This window comes from Nicotiana tomentosiformis, unplaced genomic scaffold (genome assembly GCF_000390325.3).
Source record: "Nicotiana tomentosiformis unplaced genomic scaffold, ASM39032v3 Un00219, whole genome shotgun sequence".
NCBI lineage: Eukaryota > Viridiplantae > Streptophyta > Magnoliopsida > Solanales > Solanaceae > Nicotiana > Nicotiana tomentosiformis.
Window position 1 is genome coordinate 1 of NW_027174778.1, and position 15,045 is coordinate 15,045.

Sequence of the window (15,045 nt, forward strand, 5' to 3'; positions counted from 1 at the left end):
AAGTAAGTAGTAGTTTTCTTTTTTACCAAGGAAGGAAAAATAGTAATTTGTTTACATTTATTATAAATGTCACTAACTAAATGTCATTTTTGTCATTTTTAATTAAATGTCAGTATTTTTATAACATTTTCTAATAAATGTCGATAAATTATCTTTTTTCCGACATTTATTATAAAGTCATTAATTAAATATCGTGGTAGCTCATATTTGTTGTAGTGTACCCACTCCAAAAGAACAAAATATTTACACCAAATTGCCATTTTACACAACTAAAAATTTAAATAACAGAAAAAATCACCTAAGTATTTCTTGCCAAACATATATATCAAAATCAGATAGAATTCCATACATGCATGTAGCAAATCTAGGCAATAAATTATGCAAAAAAAAAATTGAATCAAATATGGACAAACTTTCAGAAAAAATTAGAAGTGAAACCAGAACATGGTGCAAGAGAAAGAACCAAGAGAGAAAAGTTACCATACTAGAAGATTATAACAAGCAGAAGGTAAAAGCAAAAAAGGACAAAACTCATGAAAGAATTCTGAATATTGAAAGCGGAGAAAACTCCAACATAGAGATCCAGAGAAGCCCACAATAATTGAAAAACTTACCAAAATAAAAAGATTATATCTTGAATTCTTGAAATAGCGAAGCAAGTAGAAAATCACAAAGAGGAATTGAGGAGAGAGAATTGGAGTGGAGAGATGGATAATCGGAGAGTTTGTATCTGAAATAGTAAAGTACACGTGGTTTTGGTAAAGTAAAGGTGCGGTACACATGTCAATTCGCTAATAAGACAGGCTCAAATAAAAGTATAATACACAATGCATTTTGTACAATTCAGGATTGATGTGTTGTACAGCCTTAGCCGCTTATATATAGTAGTAATAGTAAAGTAATAATCAGACCACATATACAAATATACATCATGTTATCTAGTTAGACGCAAGCAGGCTCTGATACCAACTGATGAAAAACAAGTATGAACAGCGGAAGCAAATAGCCAAGATCACTTGCATATAATATAGACAACACATAATCACTGATTTTACTCAAACATATCTCTTGAAGCGTGACCGCTATCGCGAAAAGAGCCTTCAAGTCATCTTCCAATTCCACAGTCTTTTGTTGTGTGACCCGAATAATGCCCGAAATTAGCAAAATTCGTGTGGGCGAATTTCTCCTTGGAAAACCATGTAGTAAAAATATTTCCTCCTTATGGAATAAGACCTCTTAATATAGCCACAGGTTTTAGGGTTTAAAACCTTTTCCTAAACCTGTTGGGTCTTCCTTTTCCACCAAGAAATATGATTTTTTTTAATTCCTAATTATTCAGGCACAACAGGGACCACAATATCTAATTAACGAGACTTCTTATTATGGACTTAATTCAAAATATCCGAATTAATACTGCCATAATAAATTATGAATTATTCCACTAAAAATTCGTAACTGCACTTCTCAGTTCAATTTTGAAATTCTTTCATTAAACCTTATTTAGCTCCCCGTGTTAAGATTCAGATACTAATCAAATAAATTAAATTACTAACAATTTAATTCATTGATTATTTTCTTTAGACTTTTGCTTAACTTATATCATGTGACGGATATAAAATTCACTTGCAGGGTTTACACATGAAAACTTATAAGCTTTCATAAAGGTGTATCATCTATCTCTAGATCAAGATATGGATTCCTTCAACTAACTATTATTTCGCCAATGTATATCATCATTGTCCAATTTACCAGGTATATTGACCCACAAATAAATCTCGCCTTTTAATAAATCAAAACAATAAATAATATACACAACCAATAACAATTATATCAAGATTAAGAGTATAAGTACGTTTAGTGGCTAGAGAAGTTATTTTATTAAGTCAGTATAAAATACTTATCCCTACTTGGTCCGTTCAATACATACAAATTGTACTAGCACAAGAAGTCAGAATTAAATTATTCCCATAATCAAGATATCTTTGACAAGTACCGAACGCAATGCTCGGGATGATAGTTTTATGGCCCATCTCTATGGGATGATGGATTTGCAGCTAAGGATAGGAGGTCAGCCAACCACATCTGAGGAGAGGACCTTATTGGAGCAGCGGTACCCGCTCAACGCTCATGGCCAGCAGCTGGTTGGGATAGGTGATGGCTACAGACTCCCCGATGATGAGGATATCAACACTCCTGAGCAGCCTTAGGTCGAGCCGGAGCAGTCAGATGATGAGGACGATGATGATGAGGAGGAGGAAGCACATGATGAAGAGTGGAGAGCCTCAGAGGATGAAGACGCAATTTGATCAGGGAGTTTCCTTGCACCCTACTCATTTTTCTTGTTTTGTCAATTTGTGTATGCACTGAGGACAATGCATGATCTAAGTGTGGGGTGGGGACTTGTAGAAATTACTTCTAGTTGTTTGTTTTGTTGTTTTAGTAAGTGTCGTTTTCGTTAGATACTTGTTTTAGTTATTTGTTTTAAGAATTTGGTTTAGTGATTTATTTTTGTTATTTGTTTAGTTATTAAAAAAAACATAACTGGACTCTTCCCGACGATGGATCTCCTAGATAGTTTTCCTGAGGGAAAGTCTAGAGGAAAAAAAAGAAGTTTTTTTTAGATAATGTAGTAATTCCCCCTTGGTTTTTCTTTGGGCCGCGGTTCTTTTCCAAGAGCTTTTAGTTGAACCGGGTGTAGTTAGTTTTAATTTTTAGGAGTAGGAACCACGAAGCTATGCATTTAATTGTAGCAATATCTCTTAGCTTTGTTATGCCTTGAGAATAGTTAGGACTATGGTCGTGACGCTTAGGCTCGATTTTTGACTCTAGCATAAATACCTTAAATCGTAGATTCCTAATTTTGCTTAACTGCTTTGATTGGAGTGTCGCGATGAAACCAATCCTGAGTGAGTTATGTGCCATGTGTGTGAGAGTTTTGTATGTATTCTGTGCATTGCATTTGATGTCTAGAACTTGCCATGTGTGTGTGCAAAGCGAAATAGTAGTCTTGTTCATTCTGAGAAGTGATATAGGCGTTTCTTTGTTAAGCCAGATATATATAGTTTACCCACCTAAAAGTTATGTAACGTAGTTAACCCCTTTGAGCCTGTAATCCTGTTTCTTTGGCAACCACACTACAAGCCTTACCCAATTGTTTGAATTAACCATCTATTTGAACCGTTTCACCTCTAATGAGCACTTGAATTGTTATGAACTTTGTAAAAGTAAAAGAGTGGGATGGTTGGTTTGGCTTTTGAGTGGAACTAATGAAATAAGGAGAAAGGTGCATTGTTTTGAAAAATTAAGAGCCGCTTGAATTGAAAAAAAAAAAAGAAAAAAAAAGACAAAAATAGTTGTATTGCTATGAAAAAGAATATTCTTAGATAAGTGGTGACTCTTAATGTAATTGTGCTTAAAGAAGTATGGGGTAATATACATTGATGTGAAGGTGGAGTTTTGGTTTGACATAAGTATGGGCTGGAATGTTAAAGTATATGTATTAAAGTGCTTAGGGAGGTGTAGTCACTCACATATCCAAATATATCCTACCCGACCCGCGGCGTACATTACAACCAATCAAAGTCCTATTTGATCTTAGACTAAATAAGCTCGATTAATAGAGTATTACACTACGGGCAAGCCTATGGTGCATCATTTGTGGCATATGAATGTTATTTCTGAGAGCGAGTGAATTTTTTCCTATCTTGAGTTCCTACGTTCTTAAAATTCATCGTGTGTGGAACTGAGCTCTTTGTTGGGTGAGGGCACGTGATTCATAAAGGAAAGGTAATGTCATTGACCTCCATGTTAGACTAAGTAAGTAATTTGTGAATAAGTCATGGTATGTGAGTCAAATCTTGAGGCGAGGATATTACACCGTGGTGCTTAGACTATTTTAAATATTCTTGGTGCAAGGAGTTAAGGGAATTGCTTAGTGAGGTTGTGTCTATAAGTTAGTCTGATTGCTCGAGGACGAGCAATGTTTAAGTGTGGGGTATTGATGTGTGGCTATAATTCATGGTTTAGCACACTATTCACCTTGCATTTTATACGCTTTAATGATAAATTACACTTTATTTACTCATAATGAACGCCATTTTATGTGTGTAGGTGAATTGGAGATGAAAGTAGAGAAAAAAGGATACTTAAAAGTCGAAAGCGTGCTCGGGAGGAGTTGAAAAGGAGAAGCCGAAAGCCAGGTACACTAAGCGTTATACCTGGCGAAGCCAGGCCTAGTGCAGGTCTTATACCTGGCGACACCAGGCTAAGGCTAGGTGATAGACCTGGCGAGGTGAGGCAGGAGCGAGATAGACCAGGCTTTATACCTGGCGACGCCAGGCTTGGGGCGAGGTCCACCAGGCGTTAGGCCTCGCGAGGCTAGGTCTGGGCATGCACAGTCCGAGTTTTGAAGACTTATTTCATCTTCGGGTTTGACTAGGACTTTGCCTGCACGTTTAGGTCTTTTTCTACACATATAAATAGACCTAAAAATGCCATTTTGGGGGACTTTTGCAACCGGAGGCAAAAATAGCTTGTGGAATCACCTGTTGGGAGTTAGAATCATCGATTTCTATATCCTTTCATCTTTACTTTGTACTTTAAATATGCAAAATATTTGTGATATTGTTATTATGAGTATGAGTAGCTAAAATTCCTAATCTAGGATTTTGATGGAACCTATTGAAGGATAATTTTCTTGTTACGTTAATATAAATTTGCCGTAGTATTTTCTCTATTTGTTCAACTATACTATTCATGTGGTTGATTGAAGAGCCCTCAATTAGCTGTGCCTATTTAGTATGTATTACTCGGGAGAAAGTGCATATTTAGGTAGTTGTTGAACAACATCACTCCTAACGTATATGATGGATCAATACGAAGGGTTTAAAGGTGGGATTAGAGATAATGAAGTCTTGGTGCAATCTGAGTGAGCCGTACTTAATGCCAGCTAGTGTAATTCGGCAGAATATGTCTAGTAAATTGTGGTAATTATTCGGGAGAGAGTTACGACAGTTATAGTGCTCATGATCGATAGAGAAGACTTAGGCGAATTTATAGAAAATGTAGCGGAAAAGATTCCGACAATAGGGAAAATCACAACCTTAAATCTTTCCAATTCTTGTTTACAAACCGTTCGTAGTTAGTCATTTGTTAGTGCATTTTTATTACGTAATATTTAGTTAATAAACATTCAAATTATTATTCAAATATTTCTGAAGATTGAATGTGTGAATTTATGCGGGTCTAGCAACTGTGGTTGATAGGTTAATTCCCTGTGGGATTCGACTCCGGACTTATTAGCCAGAATATATTTGCGACGACCGCTTGTATTTTTTATAAGGCATAGTTGGGCGTGATCACCTCTTCCATATCAACATTCAAAATCAATTTAGCTATGAACAGACCATGTCCGCTCCACTTTGGAAAAAGATACAACTCATATCAGAAACATTGATCAAGACATTTTAAAACTTATGTTAACAGAGATGAAATCCAACAAATCGAGATCTAGGGTTTGAGAACAATCTAGAGAGAGAACCTGGAGATAAAGGAGAATCGTGGTTCAACAATGGGGAAGACAATGGCGCTGTGAGAGAGAGATCGTGTAGAGAGAAATAAGATCCGATGATTTTGAGAGAGAATAAACTGAAAGAATAAGAGAAAAAAATATTAGACAGCGTATTTAATGGCTTCACGGTAGGAAGTGACCATAAGTACATATTTTATTATAAAAACTAAAAGGTAGCTATAGAAAATAATATTTTAAAGGGTTTTTATTTATAATAAATAGGGTATAAAGCTTTGCTATAAGAGGTAAAATTTTTTTAAAAAAAAATCACTTCTTTTGCGTCTTTACTGAATTTTGTATTTTAATTTTTCAACGTGAAATATCAGTGTGCTTCTTAATTTTTTTTTTCGGTTCACCAGTAGAAAAGAAAAAGAAAAAAAAATAATTAAAGAAATATAAATCTTCAGAAATCAATGGTGTATAATATTAGTGCATGATAAAAAGTAAAAACACATAAATTCGTTATTTCTTTTAGTAGAATTGGTTTAAATTGTCAATATCATCACCTTTTCTATTGTTCGATCGATTAGCAAAAAAGCCTGTGAGACACTTAAGGAATTATTCTCAATAATTTGCATATAATGCAGTAATTTTAACAAAGATATGATGTTATTTATTTATATCCACATATATTGCACACGTAGAGCATTTGGAAAGGACAAGTGCATAATTAATATGATTCACTTTTTAAAAAATTTCAAATATTGTTGGGTACAGAGTAAGTATAGAAAGTAGTTTATTTTCCTTAAAAACATAAAAACTTTACATATTGCATATATCTAAAAGGATTAGGATATATTTAGGTCATTACTACTAGATTTAGGTTTTATGGCAATCACCTATATAAATAGGAAAAGGCATATCGAGAAAAAGAAAAGACTTTCTCTTTGTATATTTTAAAGGACTCGAAATTGATGTTAAATCTCCTTACTCTTTGAGTCACAAACTTTTCATTCTTATTCTATTGCCTAAGCATAGTTAGTTTAATTTAATATGGAAAAGGGAGGAGATAGTGAAGAAAAGAGGAGGGAGAAAGCAATAGATGAATGGCTACCGAACAATTGTGGCATGATAAATTAACCGAACATTATGTTTTGTGCATATAGACTTTTCTCACTTGATCATTATATATATATATATAAATGGTTGTTTGCATCAAATTATATTAACTAATTAACATGGTTAAATGACTTAATAATATATATATATATAATTATTTTATTAAGTCATTTAACCATGTTAATTAGTTAATATAATTTGATGCAAACACCCAATGCAATTAATTTTACCTCATCCATGCGCGCATATCTTCTGAGTTAATGATATAGTTTTTTTTTTTTCATTTCGACTATTGACATAATGAATAAATTTGTGGTAATTAAGTTGACATACCTTTTTATCGGATGTCCCCAAAGTTACACAATCTGGCAAATGGTGGAGATGCATGAAATGATACCAGGCAAGAGATTCGACAGGTACCATGAGCTTGGCCAATCCTTGAAAAAATTCTTTTAGCACTTGCATTATTTACATGGTCACTGGTGGCAAATCCTTGAAAAAATTCCAAGAAATTCTTTTCCCAAATGCCAAACCTATCAAACTCACTTACTTCATTATGATTTTTTCCTCTTTCCAATTTGTCCTCTCTCACTTGCCAAATTTCAACTCCATCTCTTCTGTCTCCTTCGTCGCGGCGATTTTGTCCATAACTTACTCTGCTATAGCATGGACTGTGTCACTAAAGGAATTAGGAAAAAGTGAGAGAGAAGTTAGTTATGGTCCAAAAAGTGAAAAAACATCAGATAATGTGTTTATGTTTCTGAGTGCATTAGGAAATGTAGCGTTTGCATATGCTGGACATAATGTAGTTCTTGAAATTCAAGCTACAATTCCTTCAACAGAAGATGCACCTTCAAAAAAAGCAATGTGGAAAGGTGTATTCACAGCTTATATTATTGTGGCCTTGTGTTATTTGCCTGTGGCTTTCATTGGATATTGGGTGTTTGGTAATGGAGTTGATGATAACATCTTGCTCACACTACATAGACCTACATGGCTTATTGCAACTGCTAACAATTTTGTTGTCGCTCATGTCATTGGGAGTTACCAGGTATCTTTCTGTCACGACCCCAAATTTCCTTCGTAGGATGTCGTGATGGCACCTAGTCTCTAAGACTAGGTAAGCCTATCAATGCGGAATAATAATAAATATCTGAAATAAATAAACTACAATTCAAACAATTTCAACTCCCAAAACCCGGTAGAAATAAGTCACAAACTGCTAACATTTTTGTTGTCGCTCATGTCATTGAGAGTTACCAGGTATCTTTCACTACTTTTAATTACGGTCAGACCTCTCTATAACAGCATCGCTATATAACAATCATTCACCGTAAAAGCACAGTTTTTATGGAACTAATTTTTATGCTATGTTATAATATATTTTCTCTATAACAACACTTCACTATAACAGCCAAAATAATTCGAAACAAATAAGGTTGTTATAGAGAAGTATGGCTACATGACAATACCATTCTTTGGTGGTTTGATGGGATTCTTTGAAGGTTTTGCTCTGGCACCAACCTCATATTATGTAAGTATATTTCATAGATAACTCATTAAATTTTCACTTCATTAAATCAGAAGTTATGACTATATAATACTCATATGACAAAGATATTTAACATTTACTATGTTTTTAATTTCTACCTACAGCTTCCATGCATCATCTGGCTTATTATAAAAAAGCCCAGACGGTTTGGCTTGTCATAGTGTACGAACTGGGTAAGTTTACCAGAACTTGTAAATGAAATTATGTAATCATGAAATTTACTTGCACTCAGTGTTTACATCAAGCTAATCAATAAAACTCAGCGATTAAAAATTAAAACGAGAGTGCATATAACTTCACCATAGTTAAGTTAAAAATATATTTATGAAAGACAAATATCTTACATATTTATTGATTTGATATAAATAGCGATGTCTATACAAATTATTTAGGGGAAAACTTTTTATACACTCGATGATATGCATCAAAGCAATAAGTACATAACAAGCGTCTTTTGCATAAGATATAGCATCTTATCATTGTTAATAAATGTAGATTCTCACATCAATATATAAATTAATTGTTATAAATTAATATAATTTTGTACATGCACCGTTTCTTGCAAGCTTTTTCCCTACTTACCCCTATCTCTTATTTTTTTTCTCTTTATGTTGCAGCTTTGCATTATAGTGGGTGTACTTTTGACTCTAACATCTCCCATTGGTGGATTATGGAGTATCATCAAATCAGCCAAGACTTATCGCTTCTACACCTGATCGATACGACCAATCTGAGTTTTTAGATATTAAATTATGTGCTATATCCTGCCTGTTTATTGTAAGGCAGAGATGCAGAATTTTAGGATAATTCTTTCAGTTTCAGAAGAGCTTTTATATATGGAAGTTTGCTAAAGTTTGAATTGTAATTTTTGGACAATTGAACTGTTTTTTTAATCAAAGTTCCATCACAGGGATAGAGCAGTTAGGCCAGACTCCAACATGCGTATTCCAAAAATCACAATTACACGAAGAAGGATATAAACCTTGACCTCAATTACAAAGTGTAGATTGGTGGAACCCAATCTAGTTTGTCGTTGATCACAAAGGAATTCTTTGAGAGTTGAGGACACCTTCTTACAAGTTGGATATTTCATATCATATATTACTATATACAATCTAGTCATAAACACTCTAAGCAATGCACTGCCAAGAGATATCATCATTAACAACAAAATGATTTCTTTTGGGCTCGAATCAAAAATTTGGTAAACCATCCTGTTCTAAATTCATTGAAGCCCTAACATTTCTATGCAGTGAAACAATTTCATTGAAGATAGCACAATTATGTGAGTTTACTCCTAGGTTAGCAAGTTGATCTGCGACCATGTTGCCTTCTCTAAATGCATGTGTAAACTTAAAATCTTCAGTCGTAGTTACCTCCCAAATTAAATATGCTCAATAATATGTTTGATTTGCCAAGAAGGTACCATCTTTCTATTAATTATGTTGACAGTAAACATTGAATCAGATTCCACATGAACTTTGAGAAAATCAGAATTACTACATAAACTTAATACCATGCAATAGTGCCTTGGCTTCTATTAAACTGGCCATAGAATTCTGCAAAAGCCTTCATCATGTTTCCGCGATGATCACTAATGATATTCCCTCCTCCTGCTGAACCAAGATTACCTTTGTTGCATCCATCAACATTCAATTTTACCCAACCCCTATCGGGTTTGTTCCATTTAATAGCCTAGGAGTGAATAGAAAATTATAACTTCTCCATATACTTACACTTGTCGATCCAGAGTTGTGAAAGTTTTAGAGTAGGAAACTGACAATTAAGGATTAATGTTAAGCACTTTGAGATGATGATATGCCACCCTGACATGGATTTATTATCAAACCTTGCTGCATATCTGTTCAACCATATTTTCCAACAAATCATAGACGGTATACATTGGAGTAACACTGAGTGAACAAATCATAGACGGTATACATTGGAATCAAAACAGAATTTTCTTCAACTTTATGAAAATCATAACAATTAATCGAAAGCAACTATGGCCATAAATCAATATCAACAAGGGCACTCCCGAGGTACCACCTAGTAGTCCCAAATCATAAATAAATTCACAATATCTCATTTCCTTATACAACCGCGGGAGCCTTCACAATTTATTTAAAGAAAATATTTTTTTCCGAAATAGCATCCCGCGTTTTAGCCACCCTTATCACACCGCATGACTTCTAGTAGTCACCCCTACTAGCCACGCGTATCAAGCCACCCTTATCTCACCGCATGCATTTCAACACCCAGACCTTATACCACCGCATGCGTATCAATATCACAATATATCACAATTTGCACCTCAAGTACTAAAATAATTTAACTTGCCAAAATAATTCAACAACAATATTTTTCCACAATAAAGAGCTCACGGCTCATGCCAAAATAAATCATCAATAATAATTTGCCATAATAAAGAGCTCACGGCTCATGTCAAAATAATTCAACAATAATATTCTTCCACAATAAAGAGCTCACGGCTCCCTCACAATGAGTATAAAAATATTCAGGAGTAAATAATTTAGGAAAATAATATTTCAAAATCTTTACTATGTTGCTTCAATATCAAGTTTAAAAATGTCAAATACTTCATATTAATAATATTTAATTTAAAGAAAATCAACCTTCAAATAATGCACAGAATAAAAGAAACCAAGTTTCAACTAAACAGGTAAAATAATTAGTAAGAAAAGATCAAACAAATTTGAAGTATATATCTCAGATCAGTGATGAAGAATATAACAAGTTAAAATAATTTAATAAATGCGCAACAGTGATCTACACAATTTAAAAATATAATCTTTCGCAATTTAACCCGTGTACACACTCGTCACCTCGTGCACACGACTTTCAATACATTCCAATAATCACATCAATACCAATCCTAGGAAAAATTTCTCCCACACAAGGTTAGACAAGTCACTTACCTCGACTTGCTCCAATTTAACCAAGTATTATGTTTTTTCCTCGAATTTCTGACTCCGATCAACTCGTATCTAGTCATAATTAATTCGATACAGTCAACAAAAATTATAGTAATCAATTTCATAAGAAAATATTACATTTTCATTAAAATCCGAAATTAGCTCAAAATTTGCCCGTGGGGCCCACATCTCGAAATCCGGCGAAACTTACAAAATCCGACAACCCATTCAATTACGAGTCCACCCATACCAATTTTACCAAAATCCGATAACAACTCGACCTCCAAATCTTAAATTTTCTTTTTTGGAAGATTTTACAAAAATCTTGATTTCTTCCATTTAAATCCGAAATTAATGATGAATATGACCATGGATTTATGAAATATAATCACATTTGGATATAGAACACTTACCCAAGTTGAAGTCTTGAAGAAATTCTCAAAATCTCCTAAGAACCGTGCTCCAAAACTCCAAAACGAAATGAAGAAAATGACCATTTTTGGTCCTTAAGTTTCTGCCCCAAAAACACTATTCCGGTCGCTAAAAGTCCAATCCCGTCGCTAAAAGTGTCACATTAGGTCGCTAAAGGTACACACCAGGACTATTTACACCAGCAGTTTTATTTCACTAAAAAGGCTCTAACTCCATCATACGAACTCGGAATTTGACGATTCTTGTTCCTATGAGTCACAAATAAAACTACAAACCCATTCGTTCAATCGAAACTCAATTCGGAGTTCATTTGCTCAATGTGATACCCATTTCGCTCGTTAAACAATTAACTCATATTTCGCGCTTAAAACTCAATCGCGACTTGATGAAATTAGACCAAACTTTCCAGATCACTCCTATAATTCATTATCAAAATGTTGAAAGTCTCAAAATCGAATTTCGATCTCTAGAACTAAAAATGGACTTTTGAATCATTACATGCTTATGTTGAAAACATCAAACTCTTCCTCGACAGCCTGTAGTGTATCAATCATAACTTCTTGTACTCAACTCCAACTGCCAAACGGTTTAAAGTTCTGCAAACTAGATACAAAGTACTACAACTTTTATGTTTTTCTCATCGCCCAACTCCTTATAGATTGTGAGATATAAGCTCCCAAAGTCAGCCCTGTGCAGTAGAAATTTCTGGCGATGCACATTGCTGTAGCCAAAATCTGCAGTACCAGCTTCAGTCAATCGATCATAATATTTTGTATAAATGTCTGAATGATAAATGGTTTATTATTCTGGAAACTAGAATCAAAGGGCTACAACTTTCATGTTTTGATAATGTTCATATTTCTTATAGATTTTTAGATATAAGCTTCCAAAGTCAGCTCTGCGATTGCACCGGTTGCTGTCCAAAAATAGCTTCTGCAGCAGAAATATTCCAGCAGTTCCTTTTTGTCCGAAATCCATTCCGTTAACCTTTCGAAATCCACCCGAGGCCCTCGGGACCTTAACCAAATATACCAACATGTCCCAAAATACAATATGAACTTAGTTGAGGCTTCAAACCATGCCAAACAACGCCGAAATTATGAATCGCGTATCGAATCGAATTATGAGTTTTCAAATCTTCCAACTTCTATATTTTGCGCCGAAACATATCAAATCAATTCCGATTGACCTCAAATTTTGCACACAAGTCATAAATGACATAATGGATTTATAAAAATTTTCAGAATCGGATTTCGACACCGATATCAAAAAGTCAACCCCTCGGACAAACTTCCCAAAAATTCAACTTTCGGCATTTTAAGCCTAATTCCATTACGGACTTCCAAATAAAATTTCGATCACGCTCCTAAGTCCAAAATAACCATACAGAGCTGTTGGAATCATCAAAATTCTATTTCGGGGTCATTTGCACATAATTTGACATCCGGTCACTATTTGAACTTAAACTTTTAATTTTTCATCAAAATTCTATATCTCGAGCTAGGGACCTCGGAATTTGATTTCGGGCAAACGCCTAAGTCCCAAATCACGATACAGACCTACCAAAACTGTCAAAACACTGATCCGAGTCTATTTGCTCAAAATATTGATCAAAGTCAACTCAGTTGAGTTTTGAAGCTCTAATTCACATTTTAATTCATTTTTCACCTGAAAACTTTTCGGAAAATTTTACGAACTACGCACGCAAGTCGAGGAATGATAAATAGTGCTTTTCAAGGTCTTAGAATACAAAATTAATTATTAAATTTGAAGATGACATTTTGGATCATCACATGTGTCTAATGTGGATGGGCTACATGAGTTGATTCTTGAGGAGGCCCACAGTTCGCGGTTCTCCATTCATCCGGGTGCCAAAAAGATGTATCAGGACTTGAGGCACTGTTATTGGTGGAAAAGAATGAAAAAGGATATAGTGAGGTTTGTAGCTCGGTGCCTCAGCTGTCAGCAGGTGAAGTATGAGCATCAGAGACAGGGCGGATTGCTCCAGAAGTTAGAGATTCTATAGTGGAAATGGGAGCGGATCACCATGGATTTTGTAGTTGGCCTCCCACGGACTTCGAGAAAGTTCGATGCTATTTGGGTGATTGTGGATCGGTTAACCAAGTCCGCACACTTCATTCCTGTTGGGACTACTTATTCTTCGGAGCGGTTGGCTGCGATTTATATCCGAGAGATTGTCCGCCTCCACGGTGTGCCAGTGTCCATCATTTCAGATCGAGGCACACAGGGTTGGAGAGACGTGTAGCAAGAGTTGGGTACCCAGGTTGAGTTGACATTTCACCCTCAGAAGGACGGACAGTCCGAGCGCACTATTCAGATATTGGAAGACATGCTACGCGCTTGTCTCATTGATTTTGGGGTTTCATGGGATCAGTTTCTGCCGCTTGTGGAGTTTGCCTACAACAACAACTACCAGTCGAGTCTTCAGCTGGCTCCATATGAGACTTTGTATGAGAGACGGTGTAGATCTCCTATGGGTTGGTTTGAGCTGGGTGAGACTAGGCTATTGGGTACTGACTTGGTTCAGGATGCTTTGGACAAGGTTAAATTGATTCAGGATCGGCTTCGTACGGCGCCGTTTAGACAGAAGAGTTATGCCACCCTGACATGGTTAAGCACTTTGAGATGATGATATGCCACCCTGACATGGATTTAATATCAAACCTTGCTGCATATCTGTTCAACCATATTTTCCAACAAATCATAGACGGTATATATTGGAGTAACACTGAGTGAACTCCATTTCTTTCTTTAGCTAACCACCAATTCATGATGGTTTGTCTTAGATGACCAGTGCTAAATCAAACCCCAAAAAATAATTACGTTTGAAGAACCAAACCTGTCTAGCAATTTGGCTATCTCTGAATATATGGGACATTGTTTCCTCCTGTGTCTAGTACAACAACTACAAACAGAAGGGATTAGAATCCCAATTTTCTTAATTACATCATATCACGACCCAAAATTCTAACCTGTCGTGATGGCGCCTATCGTGGTACTAGGCACGCCGTTCTTTCGAAATAATTCCAACACCTTTAACAAAAATGAATTAAAGCAGTTTAAATAATAAAAGTTTTAATAAAACAGGGATAGAAACCCAAAATACAACGCGGAAGTTCCCAACTATCGGGATGTCACAGAGTACATGAGCATCTATACATCACAAGTCTAGAATATACTGTCTATGATAGTCTGAAATTAAATACAATAAACTGAAAGATAGGAATGGAGTGACAAGGTCTGCGAAACGCCGGGCAGCTACCTTGGAATCTCCAAAAGATCAACCGTGCGATAGAATCAACACCCACCGTGTCCGAAAATACCTGGATCTGCACACGAAGTGCAGGATGTAGCGTGAGTACAACCAACTCAGTAAGTAACAATACTAAATAAAGAACTGAAAGTAGTGACGAGCTTCACAGTTATAGTCCAATTATAGTAATTTCAACATAGGGAGGTAGGCATGCTTTCAAGTT

The 15,045-nt window shown here is 35.2% G+C and overlaps 1 pseudogene; it reads left to right on the top strand.

Moving 5' to 3' along the window:
• Positions 1 to 6,928: 6,928 nt before the first annotated feature.
• Positions 6,929 to 8,896, top strand: LOC138903954 (lysine histidine transporter 1-like; annotated as a pseudogene).
• Positions 8,897 to 15,045: the final 6,149 nt, after the last annotated feature.